At 40.0% G+C, this 19,343-nt stretch overlaps 1 long non-coding RNA gene across 4 annotated transcripts in view; it reads right to left on the bottom strand.

Moving 5' to 3' along the window:
- The window catches only part of LOC110398367, a 411,724-nt gene that overhangs the window by 387,972 nt on the left and 4,409 nt on the right, over positions 1–19,343 (bottom strand). For all 4 annotated transcript variants that reach the window (XR_002438350.1, XR_002438349.1, XR_002438348.1 and 1 more), the window contains exon 2: positions 19,071–19,239. This is a non-coding gene — a long non-coding RNA (uncharacterized LOC110398367). The remainder of the gene's footprint in view (positions 1–19,070; positions 19,240–19,343) is intronic.

The following is a 19,343-nucleotide window of genomic DNA, read 5'->3' as shown; positions in this document are numbered from 1 at the left end:
GAAATTGTATCTAATTCTGGTTTTGGAAAATAAAGATTAAACTAATTAGAAATGAACAACTTTTTGAAGTTGATTTTACGGAGAAAAATTCAAAGGACTTTCAAAAGTGTCTACACAGCATGAAAATTAAGGCATCAGGTGCTGCTGTAAAAAATAAAATTGAAACTTTCTGTTTTGATTACTCAAAAAAACAGAAAAAAACTCTTTGAACAATAACCAAAAAAATCCCACTGAATTCAATGAGCATTAAATCATACCTTTTAAAGCATTCCTTCTATCTACATTGACACTGATAGATAAGAAAATACACCTATGTTGCACCTGTCAAACAGCCGGCTTCTCAAAATTCACAGCATGTCTTTTTTTTCTTTTTCTTTTTTTGTCAAACATGTAAGCTAGGAAGACCAGGAGCTATGAATGGCACTAAACCATGCTCTACCTATACTGTCTGCAGCTTGGGGATGAAAACATGGTGTGACTACCCAGGGCCACAGCAGCCATGGCTTGTTCCTAGCTGGCACGCACAGCTTGTTCTGTAACTCACCAGGTTGCTGCTCAATGCTAATCACTTGAATATGCAAGTCAAAAATTGGCTTAGGTGTGCCTTATTGCATTATATAGTTCCAATAGGATAGTCTGAGTTAACGGTGTCTGAATCAGTATTGCCCTGGTGATAAGGACTTAAGGCTTCTAGCACTGGAGACTACCTGATTTTTGCAGAGAGGCAAAACAAAACTTCTATTGGAGTCTGCCTCCTCAGCAAGGTCAGGAACAACCAACCTTTGTCTTCCCTTTCAGCTCATTTTCCATATGCCTCTCTTGCCTATGATGAGGATCATCATGATATCGTGAGCAAGTGTGCTTCAGAGAGCTCTCTATTTTTTTGCTCACCCATCTGCACAATTTGTCCGGTGCCCTGTCCCTTATGTCAAGGACCAGGATCTGTGTACCTGAGTAAGTACAATAGGACAGTGTAAGAACAGTCAGTAATCAGTTATGCACACGCTGCACACAGCCGTCCCCTTAATTGCTCCTTTTGTGTTAAGAGCTTGTCCTTCACACATCTTCAACAGCACAGAAATTCGGCAGATAATCAGTGTGCTAACGAAGCAGTTGTTCTGCTAATAAAAATTTTTAGAAACTGCCAAAGAGAAACAGGCATCTTTGCAGCCTCTTCAGCTAGGGCTCCTACCGAATTTGAGTGGCACAAAACAGCACTTTAGCAGTGCTTAGGCTTTAGTACTTCGACTGTTGATTTTGTTCTCCCTAGGTCCATGGACCAATTAGAAGTGCTCTAGGAATTTACCAAGAACAACTACGTTAAGTTGTATAGCTACAACTAGGATGAAGCATACTCGAAGAGCCCCATTCAAGAGCTCAGCTCACTGTCTCATGGATTGCATGCAAACCAAGAGTGATCATTTGTGACAGACACAATCTGTGCTTTGCGAGATCAACTGCTCAAGGCAGCGGTGGGAACAGAGCAGCCCATTCTGGGACTGGGGTTCCCAGGGCCCATCCAACCTGGCTCTGGAGATGTAAGAGTTACCTACTTGTCAGCTGCCTTATGGGCACTTATCATTACATTCTTTATAGCTTAACAAACTATCCTTTTTACTTTCAATTAACAAGTGGGGCTGAGATAGAAAAGCTGCCAAGCTGAGAGAGGAAAGGGTTAGAACAAATGATAAAAGATGGATGTGGGTTAATGGGGCAAGGAAACCTAGAAGTTGCTGATTGGTCGTTGGAACTGAACTGGAGACTACATCCTGAAGAAAACCAGCCGAAGCCGGATCACCCTCTTAAACTGTGCCAAGGTCAAGAGTACACAGTGAGGAAGAGATACAGCCTTCATCCCCACAACCCCCAAAGACGACCACCAGGAGGCACTACGCATGCTCAAGGGGTGTGACTCCGGGGTGGAGTGTATTATAATAATTTCTCAGAATTAATTGTAATAGTCCCTCCCTCCCTCAGGAATGCTACGAATATGTATGCCTTTGATCTTTAAGTATGGAAATTTTCTGCCTTTTGTTGTGCAAGTTAGGATGGGGATACCCCCCTTGCACCCAGCGTGTGGGCGCAGCGCCGTAATAAACGTACCTGCTTTATAACCAACCCTGGTTGTAAAGTTTGTTTCCGCAAGTCAGAACAGTCAAGGCACATCCTGCTCTGCCACCTCTTTTGAGAAGGCAATAACTGACACCAAAATAGCACATGTGGCACTGGCCACTGCAGTCTCTGAAGCAGAAAGTGGGTGCATCAAGCAATTTGTGTAGGTGCTGACAGAAAAGTCATCACAGCTACAGTTCTAAGAAAAGATAACAAAGGGAAAATGAAATCAAAGAATGCACATTTGCATTGTGGCTGCAAAGTCTCTGGTGACTACCCAGAGAAACGTGGCTCCAGAGAAAGGAAATCATTCCTTTGACTAAAGCTGAAAAAAAGAATTTCAGTTGAGTATCACATCACAGCTGCACATACCCCAGCAACTTATTTATTTATTTATTTTTAAGGCTAGTGGATTAAGGGAGAAATGTAAAAAAGGGAGGAAAAATGGTGAATGAAGAGGCCAAGTAACCACAGAGAAAATAAACGTGAGCACAGGAGAAAGACTAGCAATGAGTTTACACAAAAGTGAACAATCATTGATTTTCTATTCTCTTTGTGGTTTTCTTTGGTTGTTTTTTGGGTGTGGAGGGTGAGGGGAGAGATTTTTCTTTTTTATTTAAAATACTGGTTTTTTAATTGAGAAGGTGTCACTATACTGGCAAAAGTTTTGTCAAAAAACAAACAAACAACAAAACTTCTTCCTGTCTTCCTGCCTCTGATGCTAGAGGACACTATGAGAAATGCCCAGCTTTGCCCCACAAAGCAAAGCACTCATTCCCAGTTCTGCTTCAACGAAATCTCTCTGCTTGAGGACTTAGCCAGGACTCTGACCACCTGGACAGCCAGATTCTCTGAGACTTTAACATGAGTGGTACGTCAATCTCGTACAGCCTGCTCCTGAGAACAAGGAAATCCTGTTTCCCTGACTGGCTCCTCTGAAAGGTTCCTGCAAAGCATTTGGTAATGAAGAGACTACATGTACTATCAAAGTCCTTTGGCAAAGGAAGTCAGATTTTGTACTCAGTATTATTTCAGAAGTGAAATTTTAAGCTGCTGTTGAGTAGCATTAAGTAAATAGTAAAGGACAAAGGCGTTTTTAATAAAAAGAGGTAGCAAGATACGGATTAGTTTTGCACTTCAGCAAGCCTAAAAGAATAGTCTACAATATCTCCCAATACTCAGGAAGTAGCTATTTCTTTTCAGTGATCCTGTCACCTCCTGTCAGCATCCCTCTGCCTTTCTTCATCCTCTTAATTAGTGACTGCGTGCTCTGCCTTTGTTCTCTCTATTCCCCTTTAAGCTGGAGAAATGATATCGGAGGAATCCTGGAGAAGGCTTTGTACCTGCCCATGAAGGTGTCACAAATAGCTCGTTAATGATTTGAAAAGTGACTAATAAGTAGCTACAAGGGATAACCTTTCAGTACACTGCCTAATTTGTTAAAAGCTTAATCAGTTTAATGGGGGATAGTTTAGTACCAGTATGGAAAGAGCAAAATGAAACTAATACCAGCAATGCCATTCCTCTGCACCTCTGCAACCAAGGGATTTCTCCCCAGATGTCAGCACTAGGGGCAGAGCCAAGAATTAGGATGGAATCGACTAAAGTGCCAAAGCCTAAGACAGATGTAAAGCCTAAATCCATGAAGTATGCTCAGCCAAAAACACTGTAATTGAAACATTCCAGTCCAAACTCCTCAGGTATAAATAAGTGTCATCTTCAGGAAATACCCCCATATCAGCTAGGCCCAATAAAAATCAATTTCTCAGTTTTGCACACCTATGCTATCATCACAATCTTATTTGTAATCCCTGTTTTCTTACGGTAAGTTCAATATAACAATGCATTGGAAATACCAGATGCTTTACCATTACTCTATTCCTGCCAGTAAGCCTAAAGAAGTTGAAATCTGAGCAATGGCAAGAGACCTTGATGTATTTACTGTTCACACCCACTGCTACATCTGCCAGTGCTGATTTTAAAAACCAGAGATGAAGACACACAAATGTAACACAATTAAGCAAAATTACTTGTTTGCAGAAGATACCTTCCTACATCCCAGTTCCTCAAAACTCTTTGTATTTCATACCTAAAGGGAACACATGTACTAACACAAGCTTTATTTTTATACATATTGTATGGTAAAGGGACTCCTATTAGTTCCAGTGTCCCAGCCTGGGACACAGCAAGACTGCAGCAGAACTAGCATTATAATTCTAACATTTTCTGGCGGAAAATTATCCAAGGCTAATTATTAAATATTAATAAATTAATTGGGCGTTGACCTATGAGTTTGGTGAAATATTGGAACACTCACATTTAAATCTAATGCTATGTAGAAGCAATACTCCATCAAAAATACGCCTGCTGAGAGCTCTGTGTATCATTAACAGACATGACACTGAACAAGATGAAACACTCCTATTATGAGTGACAAGGAATCAGGGTGCTTCCCTTCTCAGTTGGGCCAAGCAAAGGCTCTTTTCAACCACAAGACTGCAGATTTCGCAGTATCAGCAAGCATGTTAACAAATCCTCTCTCTGAACCAGACTCATTGCTCTGAATCTAAGAATCTGTGACAAAACATTTCAGTTTTTCCTTTTGTAACAGTTACTTCCTTAGAAATATCCTTGAATTTTTCTTCATTTTAAATATTTCAGAAATCTTATTCAAAACACAGTGGTTCAATACAGGCTTTGGCAAAATCTGTATTTCAGTGATACATGAGATAGAAAACATCTGAATATTTATTTCTTTAAGGTTTGGTGGTTTTGGTGGTTGCTTTTTTTTTTTTTTTTTTTTTTTTAAGTTTTCTTCTTCTTACTGTCTCATCTTCTGGAGCTGACAGGTCACCCTCCAAACCACCAATTTTATTTTTTCAGACATAGATCCCAACTGAATAACTTATCAACATAATTCTGCAGCATAGATCAGGGATCCTACTCAACACAGCAGAGTTTCTGAATGTGTAATGGCTAAACTCCAGCAGGGAAAAAAAATCAAAAGTCTTCATCTGTGAGACTGATCCAAAGTCTATCAATACGAACCGTAGTACATTTCAGTGCTGAAACGGGCTCTCATCAGGTCCTACCCAGGCAGTACCCCATGAGGAAAAAAAAAAAGTGGTACATTTTTGGGAGAAGGAAGGGTTTTTGTGAATTTGGACCTTCTTCCTAGTAGGAGTGTTGTTAGAAAAAAAATATTAGTTTTGGGCTTTAAAGATAGTATCAAAATAAAAAATAGTGAGGGAAAAAGTATTTGATTTACAGCATGAAAATACCGTTATGGTTTCCTTTCAGTTTTCTTTAATTCTATGAGCTTTGATTCCTATTTAACGGTCCCTGAGACTTGCACACACACAGGCCAAAGACAATCTGTGTACAGGGCATGGTCTGAGGTTCTCTTTTCCACTCAGATGCGTAGCCCTGTGTTCTTGCCTGAGCCAACTCTCACTAGCCTTGACCAATTTTCAACTCCATAACTTAAATGCATTACATTTATGCTCCATCGTATTTCAGACACCTTGCTGCCCACTTATAAACATGAAAACATGATTCAGGTGTAGCTTCTTCTGTTTGTAGGGAGATAAATATGTATGGCATCAATGCTTCTAGACTCTCTGACAGCAGAGCTGTCACCTCCTGATCTGAGGCAGTTTTTAATGATGACAATCAGCAGTGCTTTCTGATTTGGTACTCACTCAGAGGCATTAGTGAGACAGAGCTGCAAGTATTCTTTGATTAGCGCATCTCTCCAGGCAAGGGTCTGATTGAGCAGCAATTTCCAGGCTGCAGCCCTTTGGGCCATAGGAACATCCTTCACCCATCAGCATGAACACAGTGGCAACTAATTCCTTGACTTCAGCCATCTAAGCCCTTTCAAAACTCTGCTACACAAAAAGTATACCAACAGTGATGTATTTAGAAGTAAAACAAACCCGAAACAACCAAGACCTTAATTTTGTCAATATTTCTGATTAGGCCAAGAATTTTGTAACTTCACATCCTGCCATACCTGTATTTTGAATGAAAATAGCAGTAGGGGACATAGTTGTAGGTGTTAACCTACAAATACAAAGGCTGGAAACCTGTGTTTCTCCCACTGAACAAAGTAGTAAGTTCAGAAACAGAAAAATCATTTTTATAGCATGCTACACAGGGATAAATCTATTGCTTGAGTTCAATCTTAGCAATTTTAAGAACTACAGTACAGTTCACTCCAGCCTATATTTTTCTCATTTCACTGGCTCACGATACACAAGCTTACACAGACTTAAGTAAAACAAATTATTGGCTTATCTGTCTTACAAAGGCAATGTCCCTGTGGATTTCACTGGAAAGATGACAGCTATTTTGAAGAATGGTACTGCTGGTCCTCTGTACCAAAGAAGTCATTATGACTTGGGATCTGAGAACATTGTCTGATGCTTTCCTGATCAAGGAACACAGTAACAGAGCAGACAAGATCTAGATGTTTAGTTCTTCTGGGATTTTCGTATTGCATTTTTAAATGCATCCGCTAAGGTCAAATGTATGCTACACAAAACCCTTTAGAAGTTTTTAGCAACTATTTTGTAGAGCGTAAGCTTGTATTCTTTTCTATCAGTGCTTTGCAATGTTTACTGGACACATTTCAGAGCAAAAAAATCTATAATTCTTCCACAGTCATTTGTTTTGCTTTTCTGTAAATAACAGCAGCTTTATACTTTCCTGCAACTGAATAAATAGCTACTGAATCTCAAACAAAACAAAACAACAAAACTCTAGTTCAAATTGAGTATTTATTTCTTTTGCTAGAAAAGAGAGACCAGGGCTGGTTTCAGTGGGTTTTTGTTGTTGTTGCTGTTTTAACGTTAAAATAGATAGGTTGGGAAGAAATGTTTTTTAGCTTTGAGTCTTTGAAATTCTGACTTGAAAATGTAGCCACAAACTCTTACTGCACAAAGCAATTTGGTCTCACTTAAAATTTCATCTTTGAAAGCAGTTGTCAGTACATTCTGAGAGACCGCTTAAGTTAAAACCTGCTGAAAACAATATCAGGAGAATAAAGGCAAATTTCTTGCTTTTGTGTCTTCCTAGCTTGACTGTATTGCAGCGTGGAGGTACGCTAGCTGTCACATGAGCCTCTGTCTGCAGTGACGTGCTGTACAGATTCCTCCACTAATGAGTAGCAATGAGCACACTCCCACGTCCTGCTGCATTCTACCCAGCCTGCCTCTTTGCAAGAATCTCTTCTCATCACTTCTCAGCAGGAATTTCTTTCTCTTGCAGAGAAGGATAGAGACAGCTTGGTGAGCATGAGTGTCTGTCTGTACATGGCTTCAGAAGAATATGTTTGAAAGCTGTATATTGTACAGAATAAAGCTAATCTGCTTATCCTTTCTGTCACAGTTACTCTCTAAATATTAGAGCTATTACATAGGGAGGTACACAGATTACTGTGTAGAAAAACAATTAAGGATGTCCTAGTGTCTGCAGCCTGTGAAAACAAGTTATTTAATTACTGCAGGTACAATTATCATTTTCTGAACACATCAAACTTGAAGAAAAAAATGCATGCCCATCAGCATGGACAAATTATACAAAAATTCTCTCAGGGTTGAATAGCAACTTAACACTGATATCTTCAGGAAAAGACTTGGAACGTAAAACTCTCAGTCTTCTCTCATCACTTAATTTCTATTTTTCTTTAATATCTGATTTCAGTATATGACTGCAAATGAGACAGTACTCATACTTTTTTGTTTGTTTTTAAATGGAGAAAGTACCCAGGGGGGCTACAGAAGGCATCCCCTTACAGGCATCTACCTTGACCCTAGGCTGCACGCATGTAACAAATCATCTCAAAAAATTATAAAACACAGGCCTTTGAGATCTTGTAGAGAAAAGTCTGTTATTGAAGGTGAGCCCTGTTATTGAAGGGAGACTGGAACCTTGTCTCTGCTTGGGGCAGAAGAAGCAGCCAACCTCTTGCCCCTGAAGTGCCCCTAGTCAACAGATACGAAGCTCTGGAGATGGAAGGAGAAGGTATGGATAGTGGTTCAGAACTGGAAAGGGGCAACCACAGTAAGAAGGTGAAACCGAGAATAAGAGTCACAACCAGTGCCACTGGAAAAAGGCTAAGGGTCTTAGTAATTGGAGATTCTGTGCTGAGGGGTACTGAAGCACCATCTGCCACACGGAGAACCTCTCTAGAGAGGTTTGCTGCCTGCCAGAGGATCACATTTGGAATATCAGAAAGAGGATACCAAGTGTGATAAAGCTGGAGGAATACTACCCACTCCTGGTCTTTCAAGCAGGGTCACATGGGGCTGTGATGAGGAAATTAAGAAATATCAAAAAAGGCTTTACATCACTTTGGAATATGCTGAAGGGATCAGGAGCACAAGTAGTGCTCTCCTCAGTCCTCCCAGCTGGAGACTGGGATCTAGGCACAAAGAGAACTGACAAGTTAAACAAAAGGCTATGTGGACAGTGTCACACCCAAGAAGCACACAAAAAGACTGTCAGAGGTATCACTAGAAATATATTGCTAAGTGCAAAGGGTTAAAACTGCGAGGGCCAAAATCCATTTTGTTTTTGGCTAGGAGGTTTGTCATGTAGCTAATGCCATGAATATACAGAAAAAATGCCGGGACAAATGTTATCTGGCAGACCTCCCTATACCGTTTAAGATATCACTGCCCTGACTGCCTGTAATGCACCACAGCTAATGGATCCAGATGGCTCATGCAAGCATTCCTGATTCATTTTAGTGCAAAGTAACACAGATTTACTTAAATCATTCCCAGTACTGAAACAGATCAGAGATCTTGCACAGGTTTGGGAGGGACAGGCCACCCTCCAGAATTGGAGGGACAAGCAACTTTCCTGAGAGGGTGAAAATGGAAAAACAAGGAGCAGACAGTGGTACAATATCTACAGCAGCTCCTTGCAGACCCACAGAAACACCCTGAATACACCCTAAATCAAGAGGGGCACACAGCTGTGCAAGGGGCCTGCTTGCTCAGATATTATCTAGCTCTTCTTCACTCTCACTGATCTCACAGAACCTAACAAAAACTGCTTTCTTTTCTGTTCAAGAGCTGCCAAAACCAAGACACAGCCATGAGGAACCGATTGACCTCCAGGCTCTCAGCAGCACATAAATCAAACCTCAACCTACGGTCCATGGTTTTACTAACCAGACCCATTTAAAAAGAAGCCATAATCATATCATATTAGGAAGAGAGAATGAAGTCTCTACTTGGTAGAGTCTGCCCACTGTTGCCAATGAGTAATCTGCAACTTCGTTATCTGAAGAGTCTCCAATCAGTGCCATACTGCAAGAGGTGATGGAATTTGCCAAGAGTCTTTGGGGATTTGTTGCTTCCATCTTCACACTTCACCTTTTCAGGTTTTAATAAGATCAAAAAACATGCAAGCGATTCCAGCCTCCCTGCTAGACACAAGGATTTTTTCCTGCTTCCTTTCCTCATCCCCTTTTTGAGTGATCTCTATTTTACTTTTCTTTCATGCCTTTCTGTTTCGTGCTGTGAGTAATAAGTGTTTTGTGATATATTGTATTTTTCTTCTTTACTTTCTCTTCAAAGACCAAAGAACCATGGGAAAAAATTCTCCTTCCAAAAAGACCGATTTCACATGTTATGAACAATTGTACATTATGTACAATGTTTCAAGATACGAAATCTTTCAGGAAGAAATCAGTATCCACCCTGCAACCAACCTGATAATGTCATAGGCATTCTCTGTGAGGTAGTCCTCCTGTAGACCTGCCCAAAGGCGAGAATCCAGGTTAGCAGTTTCTCCATAATGCTGACTGGGAACAGAAAAAGCCATCCTACTGCCCAACAGAACTCAGCAAGGATGAAAGAAAGGGTTCAAATGAAATGAAATTAAAAGATTCTAATAACACTCCACCCTTCAAAAGTACTTGAAGCTCAGCAAGCCTCAAATGTCATCATTTTAATAGTTGCTTGTTGCTTCCATGTAGATTTTTCCTGGTCCTTGGTGCTTTTGTTGTTGTTCTTTTGATTTGCTTTGGTTTTGAATGCTTACAAACTTCCAGTGGTTACAATCTTCTGCCTCAAGAGTTTCCATGGCTGAGCTATATGGAAGGTAAAGAAATCCTTCTTTGAATTGTTTTAAGCTCCTGTGTAATAGCATTTTTCAGTGAGCTCTAGTACTCGACATCCTGAAAGAAGCACTCAACTACCATTTCTCTAACATAACCCCATTTCACAATCTTCCAGCCATTGCTTTTCCAACTTGAAAAGTCTTAAGTTGCTTGGTCACTCCCTGTGCTGAGGCTGTTCTGTGTTTTGATTGCCTTTGATACATCCTTTGGATCTTTTCCAGTTTTACAGCAACATTTTAAAAATGCAAGGCTGTCAGAAATACACAGTGCTCAAGATGTGGGAGTCATGAATTTATACAGTACTATAATAATGACTTCTAACCTGTTGTCTATTCTTTTATAGTAATTCCTAACATCACACCTGCTACTGATCATTAAAATAATGTTGTGGCAGAACTATCTATTTTAACCCCAACATCTTCCTCTTGAAAGGCTAACAAGTAGCTGGTGACCCATCGCTGACTGTGCAGTTAAGAACAACTTTTCACAAATGTTTTTTTTCTACACTGAATTTCATTTGATATTTTATCATCCAACCACCCAGAACACTAAAATTAATGACACTGGCTCCCTGTTCACAGACAAGAAACAGGAGAAAGATGACTTGTCCAGGGCTTTTAACAGTGCGGAGACAGGTCTGTTGCATCCTTATTTCTCCCCCTGTGTGAAAAGACATATTCCTTCCAATGTTTTCATCTACCTGAAGTGTGTGAGGGAGTCCACACAAAAGCAACCACTTCCCTTTGCTTTCAGAAGTAGATGCATATATAAAGGAGGGGAAAAGTCAAACAAACAAACACAGAATATGAAATACTACCCCTGAGAGATTTTAAGAATGCAAGAACAGCCAAACAGGTCCTTCACGCGCTACAAACTGGCTGCAAGGAGGTGGGCTATATGCTTTATGCCAAGATGTTTAAAAGCATCTGTCAAAGCTAAATTTAGTCAAGCTAAATCTAAACCATCACCCAAAATCTTGACCTTGACATCTGGTAATCACCTGATGTACAATAGGCCATGCAAGCCACAAGAAGATGTAATTGGGATAGGAGACCAGTGCAGATCCCTGAAGATTGGGGTTGATGTTTCTTCTGCTACTATGAGAATGTGTATGTGCCTTGGTAAGGCTAACAGCCAGCTTCTGTCCTGGCAAGGTTGTGGGCTGGTATGCGTCACCCAAGTACAAGCGGACAGACATCCTGTTCCTGCAAGTTGAGATCTGCAACTGTGGTGGCCTGATGCACACTTTTACAAAAGGACGCTAACTTTTAATATTGAAATTAATGTTGCTGCTTGGCCAACTGCACATTCAGAATCCCCCTTAGCTACAATGCTATGAAAGATGTTACAGCATTTGGAGTTGTAATCAACAGCACTGCAGCCAGTACTCAGGTTCGAGAAGCATATGGGCAATACCCTGCAAATCATTTTCAAATATAGCTGCTGTTTCAGAATGTATGTAACTACATCTTCTGTTATCTCCTTTTCTCTCCTACCTTCTGAAAACCTCCCATCTGTTTAGCTCTCAGATTAACTGGGCATTTTAGCGCAATGGGCAAGCAACTCCAACCTATTACATTTAAGGAAATCTGAATAACTTAGACTTGCTGGCCTGAATATTAACTCCTAGTTTTCTGTGACTTGTTACAGGCCTCTACACAAGAGCCTACTACATGCCACATGCAGGAGACTACCATGAGATTTCAGAGTGTGCATGCCCCTATGCCGAACACATGTCAAGAAGTAGCACAGTCTCATTGTCCCCAAATCAGGTTTAATCTTGCCAGTTAGTCCCACCTGGTTGCATTTGAAGGCCTGTTGACAAACATTGCTTTGGTGTCATAAACACAGCTTTTGCAGGCACTGGCCAAACTTCCCTTGGCTCTGCTACATTCTCAGGGGGCAGTAACAACACAATTCTGTAACAAGGGATAATTTCATTAATAATACGTCAATGTTCTGTGGCTTGGAATGTCACATTTTTTAAGAACATTTAAGTAAGAAGCAGGCAGTGCTTTGCAAAGTAATGAACTCTTGGCATGAGTGTGCAAGGAGCTCAGTGGCAGCATACTCTCCATGCCCAGAAGACCAGCCTGCAATAGGGTGAAATTTAACATTTCACTCCACATCAGTGTACTGTAACATACACCATCCAGCAATAAAAGGCCTATGTTATCCATATTAAAAATTTCTGTCAAGGACACAGTCTAGCCCAGCACAGAAAGGAGATTATTAACACACTCTCATGTCTGGATGTATACAAACACTTGGCTGGAGAAGAGCCCAGCGACTTGCCAAAACTGACTGAAAGACATCTGAAGAGTCTCAGCAGCCTCCGTGAACTTGGCAAGACACCACTGTGAGCTTCCTCTTCTGGGTTTCAAAATGGTGAAAAATCTAGGCTGCTCTCAGACTCACCATTCTGGAGACAAATATGACATCTATAACCAGCAGTGCCTTCTGTTACAATTGTCGGCACTGGTTGTACACAGCTGCCCCTAGCCTGTAAAACATATCACCGTCTGTCATTTTATCCTTGTGCTGTAGGTTCCCTGACTACAGAGTGTCTCTTCCTCACACGGATGGAGTCTAACAGAATAGAACCTTGAGATGCTTTCCAGCACAAGCCCAAGGACTGCCTGCACCACTGATACAGAAGCTACAGCAGAGTTCCTACAATCCAACACACTGGCTGAATTGCTTTCCTATGGAACACAGCCTAGAGGAGTAATCTATGGCCTGGAGCTCCAGTCAATAATTAAGTTGCTGGCGGGTCGCCCCAGCATTATAGTAATCGATGATTAAAGAAAGCACAGGACACCACTGAGGCCTGGCACACAATAAGGCTGCTCAGTTGCTTTTCTCTAAATTCACACCATCGAGCATTTTTGTTACACACATCATGTTCCAGAATGCTAACAGCTTTGCTGTTTCCTAATCAGCTGGGGCAATTTACATAGTCTCTAGCTGTGTTTTACATCAAACCTCATTTGATTCTCTGGTATGTTGCATTACTACTAAAGACAACCATCCTTCAAATATGCTGTCTGCACACATCATTCCCCCTCTTTACCATTTTTAGATGAAAAGGCCAAGACACAGCTGTGTGTGCTAATTAAGAGTCCCGTATACATTGCACTCAGCATACATCTATGCTTGTTTTCTGAAACATTTATCTTATCTAATGCCACAGTTGATATAGTAGAAGACTGATAATGACAGTGGTATCACTGAGTTTGGGTTTGGATGGAAGTAACATTTTCTCTTGTCTCATGCAAACAGCTCTGCATCTAACCAGCAGAGACACAGGAATCTGAACGCTAGCTTAACCTAGCACTAGGTTATCTACATATGGAGAACAGAGATAAGAAACTTGTGACATTGCTGTGCATCAGTTTGTGTTGCTACTTTACAGACCCCCGCTCAGAAGAGATCTCAGATAAGAAAGGCCGCAGGTGAGTGGGAGAGATCTCCTTCAGTCTGAAATACTGCCTAATTGGAAGCAAAGTGCCTCACTATGTGTTGCAAGCAAATACATTTGTATCATCAAATGCTTACCCATAGGCAGATGGCTGAAATTGCACAGTGGGGTTCCTTCTTGCAATCTGCTGCCACTAAGAGCTGTTCGAGCCAGATCCAAACCCTTTTCAAGTCAACAGGAGTTTTTTCAATTAACTTCAGTAGAAGTTGGGCAGGATCCAGAGAATTAAGTGACCCTGGAGACTTCTTCTGGGTGCCTGCTGAGATTCTCCGGGGGGGGGGGGGGGGGGGGGAGATTTACATCTCCACATTTTTTTTTAATTATTATTTTTTTTAAAGGCAGTTCTGAAACAGACAGGTTTTATTTAGATTTGCAGAAGTCCGTAGCTTAGCACAACAGGAAAATCCTGGCCCTGATGAAGTCAGAGGGAGTTTTGCCATTTATAGTAATTTACACTTATGACTACAACTTGCCCTCCCCCATTAGGCAAATCACCTCATAGAGCTGCTTAGATAGGCAAATTGGTTCTTGCAGTACCAAACAAGCAAGGTCAAAAATAAGCACCTACATTATTGCTCTTGAGATGCCCACTACAACTATGTAGCATCTGGAAGCTTTTCACCTCTCCATTTCTTGGGGGCTTACTGCAGCCTTACCCCATGAGATCCATTAACATCAGCTTTTCAGTTCCACCCACGCTTGAACTGTTTCAAAACGTTCTGCAGTAAAGCAGAAGTCTCCATTAGTTTTGGATTAATCTGGTCCACTCCTCAGATGTGAAGTAGAGCTATCCCCCATTTCAATTTCACTTCTGTACAGAACAGAAAGACACAGTAAGTACTGTTAAGAAATATGACATAGGCCCACTGACAACAATGCAGCTTCAACAAATCTATATGTAAGGCCATGACAGGCAGGTCTGGTGACTTTCTGAAAGAAAAAAAAATTGTATCTTTCACTGAAAGAAATAAGCCTGGGTATTCAGGACTCAGTCTTTTCAGATAGCTAGTAAAGAGGTCTAATGGGGACACAGCAAGTAAAAATTTCCTAGTTACCTCAGGTAATTATATAGCCTCTTGTAAAAAAAAATAAAAGGAAAAAATAGCCTGGTCAGTGGTGGAACAGAGGTAAAATGGTTCCTCAAGGTTCCTCATTCCTTTCATTCCTTTCCAGACCCCACCTTTTCTTTTTTTTTTTTTTTTTTGTAACAGAATATTCTAAACAAAATGTTTAGATTTTTGTTAGAAATGAAATGCTTTCAGAAGCCTCTCTGAAAAAGAAAGGATGTGGTTTGGTTTTTTTGTTGATTTTGAACCTGAAGATGCAGAATTTTTTTTTAAGCTACCAAAAAGCCTGCAAGATCACCTAGCCAGCTGGGTGCATTTACTTGTAGTTGGGGGTCCTAGAGGCCCACAGGGATAGGTGTGCACACTTCTTCTTCCAGTCCACCTTTGTTCTGTGCCTTCCACATGGATAAACCCTGGAGTCTTCAGCCAAAGACCTGAAATCAAGACACCTACAGACCTCTATTAATTTTACCTTCTCCATCAGTTCAAGTCCCCATAGTTTATTTAAGTCTTTCTAAAATATCAAGAGAAGGGTACTGAAGCAGACAACATTCTGTTTCTTGACATTACCAATGGTATCTCACTTTGGGCATACAAGGATTCCTTGATATAACAAGGACCTAAATCTTGACATTTCTAGAAATATAATGATAGACAGAAAGGGCCAACTTTGTAAAGAGTCAAAATATTAAAACAGGTTCTTCTAGGAGGTAATTTTAGCTCTCATTACCCTTTGAAATCAGTTTCATAGAATCTTCCAAACTGTGTCCTAAGGTACTGAATATATTTATGTGCTGTAAACACTAGGACAAAGTTGATCTAAAAATCTTGCCATCAGTTAAGGAGTTCAAAGTCTTTGCTGTATTTTGTGTTGACTGGAATGATAAATAATTTACATTCAGAATATCAGATCTCAGAAATATATTACTAAAACAAAACTGCAAAACACAATTATTATTCAACTCATTTTAACAATTCAATAAATGCAGTGCAATGACTTCTGTTAGCTATTCTCCTAGCCAAGGTCTACTACATCATTAAATATTATTGAGATGGGTCTGCCATTTTACTTGAAATTATGCGCCTGGCATTTTAGTCTATGGCCATAAATGCTGGAAATGTCAGTTATATAAGCATCCATCTTTTTCACTACTGCCTCCCATCAAACATTAATGGTAGGAGCCCTAATCCATTCTACACAGTCCAAGATATCTACATTTGCTAGGAAAGGAACTGTAACAGAGCATACTGACAACTCACAGTAAGTAATTACTCTTAGAAATATCTCAGTAAACTCAATTTGCTCCCAGAGGTCTTTTAAATTATATCTCGTTAGAGTGCAATGCTTTTTCAAATGACAAGGTCACACAAAAAAGCAAAACTCTATTTTATCTTTATCAGAGCTTTACCCCCCCACAATAAAACTGTTATAACACATAATTCCAAAGCAGATAGAGATACCGTGTTTTACTGTTAGAGCCCAGAAAAGCTATAAAGCAAGCAGAGTTGTTGTTTACAGTCACAATAAATCTGGAATATCGTATAGCATCCTAGGTGAGGCAAACACTTCTACTAATGTGAGCTGAGTGGGAATTTGTTTATTTTTTTAACTTCATTGGTAAAATAATTCTCTTTTAAGTTTACACTAAAAATTCCTCATGAATTGGGAAAGATGAATCTCAAGGTATTTTAATGCAGCAGAACACATATTTTATCTTACCACCCTGCTAAACTGCACTGATGACTTCATGGCAAGAGGTTGTTGAAAAGCAACATGGATTGCGCAAATTGACTAACAGTTCTAATTTTATTAAATACTGATAGCTGGTGTTCCTTCTTACAACCCCAGCTCCTGAAGTCGTGCTACAAATTTTCATTAAAAATACTCTTGTCATTGTTTTTCTGAAGAGCTTGAAAATATGTTGTTGTGAACCCTGAGCTCAGAATCAAGATACAAAGATCAACAAATTCTTTAAAAAGTGTAAGACATTTTGTATTTATATGCCAACCTCTTGTTATTTGGGAATGGGGTAAGAAAAGACTCCTCAGTCTTTAAGTCTTCATCAAAAGTACTAAAAGAATTGCCCCACAGTCACATGAGACAATAAGAAAGACAATTACAGTGCAATAGTACCAACATTATCACATTTTAGCAGCAGTCATTCTGAGTAAAAATTCTACATCTAGTATTAATAAACAGAGATTTCAGCTTCAAAGCAATGGATGAGATAGAAGCTGCAGACTCTTTATTAAGGATATTGTTAATTTTGTTCCCCATTAAAAGCTATGCCATTAATTGTGTATGTGTTTCTATTTTCAATTCCAAGTGATCTGGTACAATAGAAGAGCGCACCAAATCCAAAACCATCAGCACTGGTGTTATCTGAGCAAGTAACTACCTCCAGAAAAATTCTTCAACGAATTCAGAGGACAACAAGGTGCCATCACAAGAAAATATGCAGCCCAGTTTGAGAGCTATTATACAGAGAGATGGGAAATAATACAATTCTACAAGTAGGAGAAAGCCCAAATCTTCCTACAAACATACCTGAAGAATCTCCATTTCTCAAAGGATTGCTCAGGAAAGCAGGAATAACTTTAGAAGAATAGATGACTTAATGGGGAGAAATACAGACCATAAAGCTAGAGCTTTAGCCTGGGACTGGAAGGAAAGGGCTACTAAAACTTCTTCCATCATGGAAGAAAATTATACGAATAAGTTAAATTTGATGGAAAGTGAGATGTGAGCTTTCTAAACACGGTACAGCCCAACTGTGGGGTCAATAACACAAGCTCTGACGTAAGTAGCACCCAGCATCATGTCCTTCAGCTTCTTATGTGGTCCTTTTAGAAGAGTTAAAGGCGCCTAGGGTTATACCCAATCAGGCACCATAAAACTGTCCATGGGGAAGTCTTTTGAAGAAAGGTTCTTTTGACCTGTTACACAAGTGAGAATGATGGAGGCCTCTCTGAACAGGAGCTGAGGTGGGAAAATAATTTCTCCTCTCCAGATATTTCTTCGACCTTCATTAAGGATTAGTGGCTATGAACACACTTGTGGATACAAAGCCTCAGTTATTAAAGAATATATGTCTTCATTAAAATATCTGGCAGAGAGAAAGAAAAGGCTGCTTGAGCACAAAGCAGAAACCACAGTGGAAGAAAGTGTCTTCCCTTTTCTGAGTTCTTCTGTAGGTTAGGGCACAAAATCAGACTATTTGTCCCTCCACTGCACATATGACAATGTTTTGCAGATCGCTCTTCATTGCATTAAAAATCATTCCCTCCCCAAATTTGGACAGAAAGGAAAATAAAAAATTGCCAGCACAGAATGCATAGATTACAAGTCTTATCCTGTATCCTCTTGCTATTTAGAGCACAATTTGCATGATCAATAAAAGCATGGTTCCTGTCTCTCCCTTCTCCAGCTATTCCATGCAGAACTGCAGTAACAGAGTTAGCATCTCCAAGGACTGATTTTAGAAACATGTGGCCAAGCCACCCTGCTCCCAACTACTCAGTTATTGAACTCCATAGCAAGAACTCCTTTATCAATGGTTCAGCCAGTTCAATAAAAAATGAAATAGGTGAAATTTGTCACTGATATGTATCAGGTAACTTAAAGAATTTAGGTTTATGCTCCTGCAGATCTAGCCCATCTGGCTTCATGAAGAGAGCGGCGTCACTTTATTCCAAATGTATATTTGACAACTAGCAGCTAGGAATCAGATCCCATGACTGCAGAAGAGCTAAGCTAATTTATATTGCTGTAGAAAACTGGGATGAATGCCTGTACTTGTAAAATCATATTCTGAACTCCCTCTTTCCTTAATATAGCATTGAACATTTCAAAAACAACTTATAGTTTGAGTGCTCTTTCCTTTTTTTGGTTCAGTTCTTTAGTGAGTACCTACAAATCCCTGGTATATTTTAAGAAAACTAGAACTACTTGATAAAGAAGTTAAATAAATAACCATAATAGGACATCAGATTTTCTCTTAGAACTGATTTGCATTTGAATTTATCAAAGTTTGCTGCCGAGCTTTGACTTCCCTAATGAAGAGCTAAGTTTCATTTCTTCTTCCCTCAAAGCAAAATAGAATGGTTTCACAATCCAAATGAAAATGATACATTCAAGTTCTGTGCAACAAGTTCTGCTGAGGAAAGCAAACATTTCCAGCAAAACTACAGCTTCCAGTAGGAAAGCATTAGGATGGAAAATTTTCAGCCAACTCTACCAAATATCTGCATCTCTTCATTCCAGCATTTTTACCTCGCTGATAATACTTTGCTCCACAGTGAGTCCCACTGATTTCCCGGAGCTAAGTGCCAGCACTTCCAGCAGCAACGCCTGAGCTGTGCCATCTTGGCAACACAGCCCAGTGATGTTGGGCTCCATGGATCCATGATGTGTGACTTCCTCTTGGGTTCCTTTCTGCTTTCTAGGAATGAAGGGGAAAGGTTAGTAATTCATCACTGCCTTAGCCTTAATTTCTGCAAGCAGAACAAGCATTTCTGATACTTCTAAGACTCTTCAATGAATCAG

The sequence above is a fragment of the Numida meleagris genome, chromosome 4, assembly GCF_002078875.1.
Source record: "Numida meleagris isolate 19003 breed g44 Domestic line chromosome 4, NumMel1.0, whole genome shotgun sequence".
Lineage (NCBI taxonomy): Eukaryota > Metazoa > Chordata > Aves > Galliformes > Numididae > Numida > Numida meleagris.
This window is presented reverse-complemented; position numbering and strand designations above follow the sequence as displayed.